General features: G+C 43.1%; 2 non-coding genes across 2 annotated transcripts; both read left to right on the plus strand.

Moving 5' to 3' along the window:
• Positions 1-6,673: 6,673 nt before the first annotated feature.
• On the plus strand, positions 6,674-6,866 carry LOC121640854. The gene has a single exon (XR_006010592.1). It is a non-coding gene; the product is annotated as a U2 spliceosomal RNA (small nuclear RNA).
• Positions 6,867-7,891: 1,025 nt separating this feature from the next.
• LOC121640868 lies at positions 7,892-8,009 on the plus strand. The gene has a single exon (XR_006010599.1). It is a non-coding gene; the product is annotated as a U5 spliceosomal RNA (small nuclear RNA).
• The last annotated feature ends 7,100 nt before the right edge of the window (positions 8,010-15,109 follow it).

Here is a 15,109-nt window from a genome sequence, read left to right on the forward strand (position 1 = left end):
ATTTTTTTTTTAATTATCATACATTTTGGTTGGTCAAATATAACACTGGAAAACAAAAGTAGAAGTGGTTTTAAGTTTTATATGGTTTAAATAGCTTCCCATGTTTATTGCTTAGTATTTCAATCAATCAGTCAAATTCTATTTATATAACTGGCTGGTCAAAGTGCTGGACATAAAAACAAGAATAAAAACATAGTACACGTATGAAGTATAAATATAAAGTTTCTCAAGTGACAACACTATCGTGTGTCAAAGGCTGATCTGAAAAAAATTGGTTTTCAGTCTTTCTTAAACACAGGTTACATGCAAGTTACATGTAAGGAACCCACACTGATAAGTCAACACAGACTAGTTATAATGGAGGAAATACCATTTCCACCCCACCACTTTGTATTTAAGTTCCATGAGGGGGATTCGTAATATGGCAAAGCAGATGTAATGCTTGCAGAGATTTGCATCCCCTGATTTAGCATACTAATATGTAAGTTACATGTAAAGAACTCACCCTGATGACTCCAAACACACCTAATATGATGTGGGAAACAGAGTTTTATCTAAATATGTTCAGCACAAGTGGGTGGATGCATTATTCGGCAGAGTGGATTTAAAAGTTGCAGAGAACTGTTTGTCTGATACCATATAAGTAGATATGATTACCTGCACAGTGTGTCATGATTCACAGTTTATGTTCCTACTTTACTTATGTTGTTTCATGTTCTGGGTTTTTGTCATGTTTTTGGTATTTAGGGTTAGGTAAGTTTAGTTTTTGTTATTAAAACCTTTAACTTTACCTGTCTCTCTCCTGCCTCTTCTGCCTGCACTTGGGTCCACATGTTCATGGTTCCTTGACACGTTGGTGTGGTGGTTAGCACAGCAGCCTCACTGCAAGGTCACTGGTACGAGCCTCAACTGTGGGGAGGTTCCAACATTGGCCTTTCTGTGTGAAGTTTGCATGTTCTCCCCGTGTACTCTCCGGGTACTCTAGCTTCCTCCCACCGTCCAAAGACATGCACGTTAGGTTTATTGGTCACTCTAAATTCTCCCCAGGTGTGAGTGTGAATGGTTGTTTGTCTCTTCGTGTTGGCCCTGCGATGGACTGGAATCAGAAATGAGGAGGATGACGTCGAGGATCAAGTTAACAATTTATTAACAGATCAAAAGCAATTCAATTACAGTCTCTGGCTTCAGAGTACATGACAAAACAGAACGTGGGTCAGATCAAGAAGTCTGAATCTCCAGCCATGTATTTTCTAAGGCTTTTATAGAATGTAGGTTGATCTTTGGAGAGGTCCTCCTTCTTTTTTTATTGTTAAGCACTTTGTGATTTTCATCTTGAAAGGTCACACACACACGGCTGTGACCAACTGTGAGTTAGTTGAGACATCTTCTGTTTTGGAGGTCCAGAACTTCAATATTTTTTCATAAATGTCTTGCATTGTAAGTATCATTTTCTTGATATATTAAATCCCAATTCTGTGCCATCAAGTCACTTTTAAACTTATTAATGGATTCCTCTGATCTCAAGCGTCTATATTGTATTTGACTGTCCACTTTATTATTTCTGTAGTTGTGCTCAAACACTGTAAATACTGGCAAGTGGTCACTGATATCACTGGTCAGCAAACCTCTAGCTGTATCATCCAGTCCATCCAGTCCTTAAATACTTCAATACTTGAACCTGGGGTTCTATATATATATACAGCTAATAGTGACATTTTTACTCTTTTCCTTATGTATTTCAAGTGTTATACATTCAAACAGCTTATCCACCACAGTTGTCATCGAATCCAAAACTATGAAATCCAGTCTAATATCTAGGTTTTTAGCAACCTCTCCCCCAGCCTTGTTTTGTCTGTTACTATATGCTAATACCTTTTTTCATTAAACCAAGTTTCAGATAAAGTGATTATAATGAATATAATAATAATGATATAAGCATCTGATCCTTTCATCTTTCTACCTTGTTTCAGCAAGTCAGTTTTGTGTTTCCTTTGACAAATTTAGCGATGGTGGCTCGTTTGTCACTTGTGTTTCTGCGGGGCAGTGAATGGCATGCCTCAATGTTGTCATTGTATTTAAATCCAAGTTAAAGACCCACCTGTTCTCTGCTGTTCAACAGTTTTTATTTAGAGTCCAGATCTGGATCTGGTTCTTTGAAGCTGGAATCTTTAAACTTGATCATGTTTTAATACCGTCTTTCCCCACACTGAAACTTTATTTCTTGCATTTTATCCATTTTATTTTAACCGTTGCTTTCTGTTTTTGTTGATTTTTCTTTTACTCTGTTTTTTTTTATGCACCTGTATTGCTTTCTGCACCCTGCTGTAATGTTTTATGTAAAGCACTTTGAATGGTCTTGTAAATGAAATGTGCTATATAAATAACTTAGCCTTGCCTTGTCACAGTTCATTTCAATCCGATTGGACTGAAGAAATGCAGCTACCTGTTGCTCTGTGGCTCACGTGTCTTCTCACAGGTACGCAGCCGTGTCTTTGTGTGGCGCCCTGTGGGGGTCTGGAGGTGCTCCCTAAAGTGTCCACGTGGAGAAGAATGTGTTGGGAGAGGACGGGACGTGTTCCTGTACCAGTCTGGCTAGATTGAATAGTAAATAAATAGAAGTCCTTTTTAAGAAAATCCATAAGAATATATATATATATAAAAAACTACTCTGTTAATTTTTTAGAGTTTATCCAGTCCCAGGCATCTCAGTCACAAGATTCTGGACCCACGGGCAATGTCCAGCTGCCAGAGTCCAGTATCCTACAGAGGCTTTTTGAGCCTTCATCCCTTCCCAGTCTGCCAGAGTCCACACCATCCAGGTTGCCAGAGTCCACACCATCCAGGCTGCCAGAGTCCACACCATCACCTAAGAAGCACAAACAACCAAAAGCACACCACCATAAGAAACACGAAAAGAAAAAAACACATCAAAAGCAGGACAAACTCACTGTTTTTCCCAAGCAGCCTGGTTCTGCTGACCAACCAGCTGAGTCCCCGTCCACATCCCAAGGGCCAGATCAGCCACTGGAACTACCTGAAAGTGACTCACCTGTAAGTTGCACTTACATTAAATGCAAACAATGTAAATGAGAACTATTTGTATTAAAAATGTGTTGTACGTTTACCATTATTAAAATAAAATGGATAAAATACAAGAAATAAAGTTTCAGTGTGGGGAAAGACGGTATTGAAACATGATCAAGTTTAAAGATTCCAGCTTAAAAGAACCAGATCCAGATCTGGACTCTAAATAAAAACTGTTGAACAGCAGAGAACAGGTGGGTCTTTAACTTGGATTTAAATACAATGACAACATTGAGGCATGCCATTCGCTGCCCCGCAGAAACACAAGTGACAAACGAGCCATCATCGCTAAATTTGTCAAAGGAAACACAAAACTGACTTGCTGAAACAAGGTAGAAAGATGAAAGGATCAGATGCTTATATCATTATTATTATATTCATTATAATCACTTTATCTGAAACTTGGTTTAATGAAAAAAGGTATTAGCATATAGTAACAGACAAAACAAGGCTGGGGGAGAGGTTGCTAAAAACCTAGATATTAGACTGGATTTCATAGTTTTGGATTCGATGACAACTGTGGTGGATAAGCTGTTTGAATGTATAACACTTGAAATACATAAGGAAAAGAGTAAAAATGTCACTATTAGCTGTATATATATATAGAACCCCAGGTTCAAGTATTGAAGTATTTAAGGACTGGATGGACTGGATGATACAGCTAGAGGTTTGCTGACCAGTGATATCAGTGACCACTTGCCAGTATTTACAGTGTTTGAGCACAACTACAGAAATAATAAAGTGGACAGTCAAATACAATATAGACGCTTGAGATCAGAGGAATCCATTAATAAGTTTAAAAGTGACTTGATGGCACAGAATTGGGATTTAATATATCAAGAAAATGATACTTACAATGCAAGACATTTATGAAAAAATATTGAAGTTCTGGACCTCCAAAACAGAAGATGTCTCAACTAACTCACAGTTGGTCACAGCCGTGTGTGTGTGACCTTTCAAGATGAAAATCACAAAGTGCTTAACAATAAAAAAAGAAGGAGGACCTCTCCAAAGATCAACCTACATTCTATAAAAGCCTTAGAAAATACATGGCTGGAGATTCAGACTTCTTGATCTGACCCACGTTCTGTTTTGTCATGTACTCTGAAGCCAGAGACTGTAATTGAATTGCTTTTGATCTGTTAATAAATTGTTAACTTGATCCTCGACGTCATCCTCCTCATTTCTGATTCCAGTCCATCGCAGGGCCAACACGAAGAGACAAACAACCATTCACACTCACACCTGGGGAGAATTTAGAGTGACCAATAAACCTAACGTGCATGTCTTTGGACGGTGGGAGGAAGCTAGAGTACCCGGAGAGTACACGGGGAGAACATGCAAACTTCACACAGAAAGGCCAATGTTGGAACCTCCCCACAGTTGAGGCTCGTACCAGTGACCTTGCAGTGAGGCTGCTGTGCTAAGCACCACACCAACGTGTCAAGGAACCATGAACATGTGGACCCAAGTGCAGGCAGAAGAGGCAGGAGAGAGACAGGTAAAGTTAAAGGTTTTAATAACAAAAACTAAACTTACCTAACCCTAAATACCAAAAACATGACAAAAACCCAGAACATGAAACAACATAAGTAAAGTAGGAACATAAACTGTGAATCATGACACACTGTGCAAGGTAATCATATCTACTTATATGGTATCAGACAAACAGTTCTCTGCAACTTTTAAATCCACTCTGCCGAATAATGCATCCACCCACTTGTGCTGAACATATTTAGATAAAACTCTGTTTCCCACATCATATTAGGTGTGTTTGGAGTCATCAGGGTGAGTTCCTTACATGTAACTTACATACTAGTATAATAAAACAGTGAATGCAATTCCCTGCAAGCCCTAAATCTGCATATCCACATAATGCATCCCCCTTCTTGTGCTGAAATACAAACAGCTAAGGTTTAAATGGTGTTTCCGACATTAAAACTAGTCTGTGTTGACTCATCACTGTGGGTTCCTTACATGTAACTTGCATGTAACCTGTGTTTAAGAAAGACTGAAAACCAATTTTTTTCAGATCAGCCTTTGACACACGATAGTGTTGTCACTTGAGAAACTTGATATTTATACTTGATACGTGTACTATGTTTTTATTCTTGTTTTTATCTCTGTCCAGCACTTTGATCAACTGGTTATATAAATAGAATTTGACTGACTGATTGAAATACTAAGCAATAAACACGGGAAGCTATTTAAACCATATAAAACTTAAAGCCACTTCTACTTATTTTTCCAGTGTTATATTTGACCAACCAAAATGTATGATAATTAAAAAAATAAAATAAAATAAAATAAAATAAAATAAAATAAAATAAAATAAAATAAAATCATTTGAGTGGAAGATTTTGTCGCGTTTTTTAACCGGGCTATGACACACACGAGTAGATTTCGCTTGCTTAGTCGTGCGCGGTCACGTGATGGGCCTGCAAATCGCGGCAGACGTGCTGTTCTCGGCATAATACGTGTTTATTAAGGGAGGACCAAATGGCGGACTCCCGCAGACGAAGGCGAGACACACTCAGAGACGCAGTGAGTTAATGTTTAGTAAATATGTTTAGAATTAAATATTTTAACTATTATTTAAAGCCAAACTGTCGTTTTAACATTTAAAAGCAACTTTAAATTTAAATTTGCGCTACTTGTGCTGATGAAACGGGGTATCTGTGGGCAGATAATTAAGCTAGCTAACTCCGCGCACTTCATGCGGACATGTTCAAAGTCGTTGAAGTAAACCGAATTGTATCCACTCCTAAAATTTTTGCAAGAAAGTAAAGAAAAGTTACATGGTTCGCAAAAACCATTTAGGCGGCGTAAAATAGTTTGGTGCAGCTAAATGGCAATGGAGGTGGGGGTGTGGAGGATTAGGGTCCGCTTAATCCCAGGGGACTTTACAGGCGTAGGAGTTACCTTTGCTGCTTGTTGAGTAGTTGGGAGACTCGATAGAATTAATTTGTCTGTTTCTCTTAAAACAACAGACAAACAATATATATATATATATATATGTATATGTATATGTATATGTATATATATCATAGCCTGTCACTGTGTTTTTAGTTCATTTAGTGACGTAATTGTCAGTTGAGTTTTGACAGTCTGCTTGTCTGCAGCCATGTGTGTAAAACATGAGGCGTGTTGTTAGCCTTTAGAGAGCGCTGCAGCTGCTTTTGTTGTTATGAACGTGTATCGCAAAACACATTTTTATTGCTGCCACAAAACCTTAATTAACTGAACAGAGTTCAGCATATAAAACGCTTATACGTACATATTAACGTGATGCATATATGTAAACATATTTGAAGATAAAAAGTGTTTTTAGTTGTTTTATGTTTCTTTGCTTGCTATTGGACAAAATTGTACCACGTGTCCAGGAAGTAAAACGAAGCCACCTTTGTGGATATCAGTTCATTTAACTTACCGATGCATAACAACATCAGTGTTTATGATTTATATTGTTGGTTATTAGTTATTTTTTTCTGAGCTTGTTTGGGCTGTGTGTGACCTTTTTATTTTTCCCAATCGTGAGTTAAAATGGTATGGCGGAGAATGACTAGACTGCCTATGAGAATTAATGGGTATCGCTTCTCGGCCTTTTGGCTAAGATCAAGTGTAGTATCTGTTCTTATCAGTTTAATATCTGATATGTCCTCCATGTGAGGGCTACATATTAAATGGATTTTTAGGGAATGGGAGTCTGAAAGAGGAGCTCGCTCCGTTCACTCCATGCATCGACCTGGCGTTGCAGTGTCGCCAGGAGCGGTGTGCTCTCTTCAAAATTGTTGCAGAGTTGCAAACACGCTGCGTGGGGGGCGAGACGCTTTCGCAGAGCTTGGGTTGCCAAACAGGCAGCCGCCTAGCCTAGCCTAGCATCAGGTTGCGCCAGGCGCTCGGCTGCCGTGAGTTAGCGATGGCAGAAATGCAACATTTGGGAGATGGAATCGTTGGGAACAATTGTTCCAGGAAACAAATCCATCTTTTGGGAACGTTTAGAACACATTACCACGGTGACATCTGGTTGCCCAAAAAATGTTATTTGGACACGTGGATCTCAACACAGCAAAACGATTCTGAGAGTATTTCTCATTCTTAATACGGTTGATGTACATACCATAAACGGAGAGCTGGCTTTTTTCAGCACTGGACTGTGTTGCGCTGGGACTGATGGAGGCATGAGGATGTTTGGTCTGTAGGTGTCTTCATATTGTTGTGGTATTTTTGCCAAAGTCAAGTGTTGAATGCAGTGCATACATTTAACCCTATTTCTTCTCAAGGACATCCAAGTGATTCCAAGCAGCTGACCTGGGACGCTTTCTGCTTCCTCCCACTTACAGACAATCTTACATGCTGACCACAGTCCCATTAAGCGCTGGGGAATAGTGAGAGTTAAACCAAAGTTGGGAGAAACACCAAGTTGCTTTGGAGAGGCCGAAAGAAACCCAGGTTGACAATTAAGCGACTGTTGAAAACCAAACTAGAAGAAAAAAATAAATCAATAAATCAAAGCTGATGGGGATCAGAGGCGAGTGCAAACCAACTGTCGAGAAGGCCCCCACTGGTCGTGACGGCCCTCTGCAGCTGCAGACCCGGGCATCCTCCAGACACGCGGAAATTAAGAGGCAAAGCGCAGACCTGGTGCCACTGGCCCGCTGTAGCCATGGTGTAAGCCCTGCCTCCATTGTTCCAGAGCAACCGGGAGAAGCACACTTTCTTCTCTCAAACAGCCAAGCCCTGACCCGTAACAAACGCGACTGGACTGACTAGGCTGCGGGGCCCGCTTCTGCACCTGCAGGCTAGTTTGCTCCGCTTTCTCTTCATAACGCATAAGTCTTTCGCCTTTTACTAAAGACTTCCGTGGAGAGTGTGGCTAATGAGTCAATCCTATTTTTGGCAGGCTTTGCCTCTGGCTCAAGCCTTTTCTTCTTGTTCAAAGTAAGGGCTGTTTAGCTACAAAGCCTCTCGTGGGATGTACACCCCCTCCCACCCCTCACTATCTCGTCGTCAAACTTTTGATATCCAGAGCGGTCGTGTCCAAATCTCTTGCGCAAGGGTCGCTGGCTGCGGAGTGCAGCAGACAGCAAGCCATAACCCCCGTATTTAGGAGCGCTCGCTGCATTGCCTGGATGGGCGGAGGTGCAAATTTGCCACTCCCAGTGGCAACACCGGGCACCAACACAAGTGCGCTACGTGCCCACAAAAGGCAGTGTGGTGCCAGACAGTTGAGGGCTATCGCTTCTCGGCCTTTTGGCTAAGACAGCGGTCGCCTCCCTGGGTGGTGAAATTTTAGCTTTGTGGCTATGTGTTTTGCCAGAACTGAGGAGGATATTTTGGTGCTGAAACCTTTGTTTTAAATTATTGCAGCTCATAAGTAGTTGTAAGCAATTTGAAACTGTGTGTTTTCAGCAGCTATATTTCTGTTTTTCTTCTTTGTTGTAATGTTGCATTTAATTTTGTATTAACAGCTTCTTTGCTTTAGGAAAGCAGAAGGTAAGTTTCTCTTAAGTTTTTCTTTGAGCACTCTTTTTTTGTGTGTGTGTTTCACCTCTTTTTTTGAGTTTGTGGTGCCTCCACCATGTCGGCCAACTTTGCCGGCATGAGGAGGCACCACAGCGTGCGCTTCCTCTTTAGACAAGAGGGAGAAAATTACTTTGAGATGTCTAGACTAGACTTCTCTAGGAAACTGATTCAGAAAGAATTAAAATTCTCCGCAAGTGATTTGAATTGTATCCTCAGTTTACCAGGAAATAAGGGTTTTGATGTTAGTTTTGTTTCTGCTGCCTTGTTAACTGTTTTTTGGAACAGATTTGAAAATGTGAAAGCCCAATTCTCTGCCTTTGTCGTTGAGAAATTGACTGACAATAGCTACAAAACGGTTATTGTCAGGATGTTCAATGAAACAGTAAATGCAGAGGACATATGTGTATGGTTGGGTAGATTTTGCACTGTTATAGGCCAGGCTATTAAGGTAAGAGACGTGGATGGCATCTGGAATTGCGCCTGGAGGGTCCCCATTCAACAATGGCAGGACCCCCAGGGATTCCAGGGCCTGAAACACTTGCCAAATATGATAGTGCTGGGTGAGAACAGAGGCTACATTCACTACCAGGGGCAGCCCAAGCTCTGCCGCAAGTGTGGCGAACATGGGCACCTGGTAGAGGCATGTGAGGTAACGTTTTGTGGAAAGTGCAGAGAAGTGGGACATACCTTTGAGGAATGTACGAATGGCAGAGCTTGTAATCTCTGTGGAGACAGAAATCACCTCTTCAGAGATTGCCCTAAATCCTTTGCTAATAAACTGAAAATGGACAAAATGGTTAAAAGACAAAATGAAAGACAGCTGGAGCCCGTTAGACAGCTAATTGAAGAGCCTGGTTTAGAAATTTCAAATCTCCCGCCAACAGAGGGGATTGGAGAACAGTCTTCAGATGAGGTGGGAGAGGGGGAGGAGTCTGCAGATTCCTCATCCACAATCGATTCAAGTGAGGATGGGGAAAGGCAGCATGAGGGGGGAGCTGTGATGGAGAGTCAAGTAAAAGAAACACAAGAGGATAGTGAAGGAACTTACCTTCCTGATGGCCAGCAAAATAAGAGGCCGTTATCAGAGTTGTCTTCAGACTCTCCAATAGTGATAGAGAAGAGGGGGAGAACTGGCGTCTCGACAGACAGCTCGTCTGAGGGAGATGCCAGAATCTTCCCCCCTGACTCACCAAATGAGGTCTCCTTCTTAACACTGGCCTTACAATCAACTCCAAAGGAAAATAAAATGAATTGGTCTTTATAACAGAGGCCCACTCCAAGAGTCCGAAAGGGGGGTGGAGCTGAACCCCTCCCCTCCCCACCTGCGGAAGTAAAGGAAGAGCTTCGCTCACATGAAATAACATAGGCCTTGCCTTTTATAAGTGAGATAAACAAAAAAAAAAGAAATGTTATATTTTTACTATACTACCATACTCATGACCCTCACCTTCTCATCGCTAAATGTGAGGAGTGTAAGGTCGGAAATTAGAGCACAAACTGTTTTATCCTTTTTAAATTCCCAAAAATCAGACGTATTTCTACTACAAGAATGTGGCCTACCTTTTTACAGAAAATACACAAAATTGGAAAGAAAATGGCCGCACACGTCCCTGTGGAGCGGGTCAAACGAAAATAAAAATGATGGAGTGGCCATTCTAATAAAAAACCCTCGGGTACTGGTGAAGGGAAGCACTGTGGTGAGGGACGGAAGGGCACTTTTAGCACATCTGACCTTTTTGGGACAGGCTTTTAATCTTTTAAATGTTTATGGTTTTAGTGATAAAAATGACAGATATGACCTTCTACAAGATCTGCAGCCCCACATGCTGGGGAGGGCACCATTGGTTTTAGGGGGGGATTTTAATTGTATTTTAAGCCGTAAGGATAGAAGAAGGGCGGGGGAGGAGTTTAAAATAGACAAATCATCAGTTTTATTGCGGGATATATGTAGAGATTTTAGGTTGACGGACTGTTTTAAAATGATGCATCCTAGAGAGGAGGGCTTCACCTGGTTCAGTGGTGATGGTACCAGAGCTTCTCGTATTGATTATTTTTTTACACGTGAGTGCCAGGTAAATGATGCTAGATTAACACCTGTCTTTTTTTCAGATCACCGTATGCTGTCATGCACGCTGTCACTTTCTTCGGGTGTGACTTTTGGAGGCGGACTGTGGAGACTGCACTGCTCCCTGTTGGAGGACCAGACCATCGTCGACCAATACAGGGAGCAGTATCAGGATTGGCAGACCCTCCAAGACTTATACAACACATGGGCACACTGGTGGGAGATGGTGAAGGGAAGGACCCAGACTTTTTTTAAGAAAATGAGCAGGAAAAAGAGAGCTACTGAACGAAGATGCATGATGGGGCTGCAAAGGCGTTTACAGAGGTATTTTAATTTAATGGAAATAGGATTGGAATTTAATGAAGAAATAAAGGAAGTTAAGCAAGAGATGATGACCCTTGCAGAAATAAGAAGCAAAGGCATTATCCTAAGGAGTAGGGAGCGGGAAATTGAAGACGGAGAAAAATGTACAAGATACTTCTTTAAAAGGATTATAAATAAGGGAGAGGGTTTTTTTGAACTGAAGAAGGAGAACGGAGAGAGTGCAACAAGCACAAAAGAGCTGATAGACACTGTGGAAAAATTCTACAGAAAACTGTATACAGAAAAGGGTGTTCAACCGGATGCAATAACGGAAGTACTAAAGAATATAAAAAAGACGGTGACGGACAGTACGACCCTAGCAAGAACTTTTACGGAGTTTGAACTAGATAAATGTTTAGCAAGTTTTAAAAAAGGGAAAGCCCCTGGAAAAGACGGGCTTCCCCTGGAATTTTATCAGACTTTTTGGGATATTTTAGCACCTGACTTACTCACTGTTTTTAGAGAATTTGAAACTTTTAACCGACTTCCAGACAGTTTTAGAATAGGGATAGTGACGCTCCTTTATAAAGACAAAGAAAAAACGGACATAAAGAACTGGAGACCTATTACGCTTCTAAATATAGACTGTAAACTTTTTAGCAAACTTTTAGCAACACGGATGACCACGGTTTTAAAGGACGTGATTCACCCGGATCAAGCCTGTGCTGTCCCCGGGAGGAGGATCACCGACAGCCTTATACTGATCCGAGACACCATCTGTTACGCGAGAGACAGAAACATCCGGCTAGTAGTCCTAAATTTAGACTTTGAGAAAGCTTTTGATCGGGTCTCGCACCAGTACCTGTTCCGGGTACTGCAAAAGATGGGTTTTCCTGCCAGATTTATGGCATGGGTGGGACTGCTTTATAGAGATATTAGCAGTAGATTCATGGTTAATGGGTTCCTTACAAATGCAGTCGATTTAAACTGCGGTGTCCGTCAGGGTTGTCCGTTATCTGCCCTCCTGTATACGGCTTGTATAGAGCCCTTGGCAGAAGGCTTGAGAAGGGATGACAGAATCCAGGGAGTGGGAGTCCCGGGGAGTGGGGGACTGACAAACAAAGTCATCCTATATATGGATGACATAAGTGTCTTGTGCACGGACATGCCATCCATAAACAGGACCCTAGACAGGACGGACTGGTTTGGGCGGGCTTCCGGATCAAAATTAAACAGAGAAAAAACACGAGCGCAGTTTTACGGACCATGGCGACTGACAGAGACTCTGGGACTCCCACTGACGGTGACTCAGACTGATCAGAAAATACTAGGCATTAAATTTGATAAAGAGGGGGGTGGGGCGACAAACTGGACAGACGTGTTAGGGAGAGTTAAGAAAAGACTGGGCTTTTGGAGACTTAGGGGACTGACGATGGAAGGAAAGGTTTTAATCATAAAAGCAGTGATTTTACCTTTGCTTTTATCGATCAGTGCTGTTTTTATTCCATCAAGGAGAGTGTTTTTAGAACTGGATTGAGCCATTTTTCACTTCTTGTGGGGCTCAAAGTGTGAGAAATTAAAGAGGGAGGAAATGAAAAAGCCAAGAGAAAAGGGAGGCAAAGGAGTCCCAGACCTGAAATTGTTTCTTGGGTGTAGATATGTTGCACTTCATCTTAGTCAGGCCACGGATCCCTCCAGAAACCCCAAGTCGGCAGCGATGACAAGGTTCTGGATGGGATCCTACTTAAGAAGGCTGAAAATAATACCGGTGAATCTCAAAGTACCCGTGTCTTTCAACTTACCACCCATGTATGCTTTTATACAAAAGTTTTTAAAGGATTTTACATTGGAGGGGGAGGATGTGCATGTTCTTACTAATCATCGTGCTATGGTTTCTTGTGTGCAGGAGCGGGAACCGGTGTGTCTAGTGCGCGGTCTCACCCTTGGTGAGCCTTCTACCGTTTGGCGCAACGTGGGCCACCCCGCCCTTCCAAACAGACTCCGGGACCTGTCGTGGATGGTGGCTCATGGGATCCTCCCGGTCAGGGCCGTCATGCACTCCCGGGGCATGTCAGCGACCGCAACCTGTCCCCGACCTGGTTGTGGTGCGCCAGAGTCGGTGAGACATTTGCTCTGGGAGTGCACTGCTGCCGTAGACCTGTGGGCAACAGCCGGCTCCCTGCAATTCCCGAACTTGCCAGCAAGGGAGGTCCTCTCAGTACAGTGGGTGCTGTACGGGGTGGGCCACCAAGGAAAGGTTAGCAAAGAGGAGTATGCTAAACAGTGGCTCACCCTCGCTGCCATAAAAGACGCCATTTGGACCTCCAGGAACTTGCTGGTAAGGAGGCACAGGCAGATTCCCCCAGCGGCTGTGATCCGGATGGCAGCAGAGACGATAAAGGAAAGTACATCTGCAGGCAGCAGGCCTAGGACACAGCCGCAAAGAAGCATCGCCTGTGCCTCTTCGGATGAGGGAGCCGGAGCACCATGTGGAAGGTCGAGGCAGCAGCGGGATGGCTCTCCGGGTGTGGTTGGAGGGAAGGAGCAGGAAGGGGGGGATCCCCCCTGAGCGAAAGACAGGAGGCCCGAGAGACCAAATGTTTGGAGGGGTGCGGAGGCCCCGTTTGTAGGTACAAGGGCCCCCCCCGCTCCTGCAGATAAGAGGGATGGAGAACCTGATTTCTGGGGGCTGCACCCCTCCCCTTCTTTTTTATCCTTTGAAACTATGTTTTAAAAGTTTAAAGTAGCACTGTTCTTTTACCAGTTTTAACGTATGTGTACTGTATATTGCTTTAATCTGTATAGCTGGTTTTTTTTTTTTAACCTTTTAAATAGGTTTTACAGATCAAGAATGGATTTTCCTAGTAATATACAGGCAATGCGTGAAATGGGTAAAATAATGTGTGAAGTAAATGTAAATGTTGAAACAATGTGTAAATAAAGCCTTACAAAAGAAAAAAAAAAAAATCTGTTCTTATCAGCAAGTTCCTGGAGGTCCGCATGGCGTCTTTTTTGGCAGCCAGGGTGAGTCACTGTCGTACCTGGTCCTCCTTATTGACGTTTCTTTAGTGGCTCACCCCGAACAGCACCATCTGTGCTGAGGGGCCCTCCCTTGCTGGTGAGTTCAGGAATTGCAGGGAGCCAGCTGGTGCCCACAGGTCTACGGCAGCAGTGCACTCCCAGAGCAGATGTCCCAGCGTCTCTGGCGCGCCACAGCCAGGTCGGGGACAGGTTGATGTTCTTGCCATGCCCCGGGAGTGACTGTCGGCTCTGACCGGGGGGATCCCATGAGTCTCCATCTAGTACGGGCTCCGGAGTCTGTTCGGGAGGGCGGAGTGGCCCACGTCGTGCCAACCCGTCGGTAGTGGAACCCACCGCTTCCCGCTCCTGCGCACAAGAGGCCCGGGTGCAATGGTCAGTAAAAACATTTTTGAGTTCTGGCTTTACGCTACTCAGGCTCAATATTATATAATAGAGGTATGTCATTTTAAAGGTTTTTTTCTTACCAAATTATACAAAATATACTAGCTTGCCCAGACAGATATCTAAGTGATCTCTTGTGAGCGGAGCTCCTCCTTCACCTCCTCAGTTGGGAAGGAAGTGATCCCAGCTCCGCCCCCCCTTCGAACTCTTGGAGTAGGCCTCTGCTGCAAGGCATAATCCATTTTATTATTTTTCGGGGTTGATTGCAGAGCTAGTGTTAAAAAAGAGACCTCGTTAGGTGAGTCAGGGGGGAAGATCCTGGTATCCCCCGCAGACGAACTATCTGACGAGATACCAGTTCTTCCCCTCTTCTCCACTACAAGAGGAGAGTCCGAAGACAACTCTGACACCGGCCTCTTATTTTGTTGACCGTCTGGAGGAAAGGCTTCATCACTATCATATTGTGTTTCTTCCATATCACACTCCATAATAGCTCCACCATCTGCCTGCACCTCCCCCTCTCCACTCTCTCCACTTGAGCCGGCCGTGGAAAGGGTTTCTGCAGGCTCCTCCTCCTCTCCCGCCTCACTTAAAGATTGTCCGCCAATCTCCTCTCTTGGCGGGAGATTTGAATTTTCAGGTCTAACCGCCTCAATTAACTGGTCAACTAGCTCCAGCTGTCTTCCATCCTGATTCATGTCCGTTCTT

Source organism: Melanotaenia boesemani, chromosome 5, assembly GCF_017639745.1.
Source record: "Melanotaenia boesemani isolate fMelBoe1 chromosome 5, fMelBoe1.pri, whole genome shotgun sequence".
Classification (NCBI taxonomy): Eukaryota; Metazoa; Chordata; class Actinopteri; order Atheriniformes; family Melanotaeniidae; genus Melanotaenia; species Melanotaenia boesemani.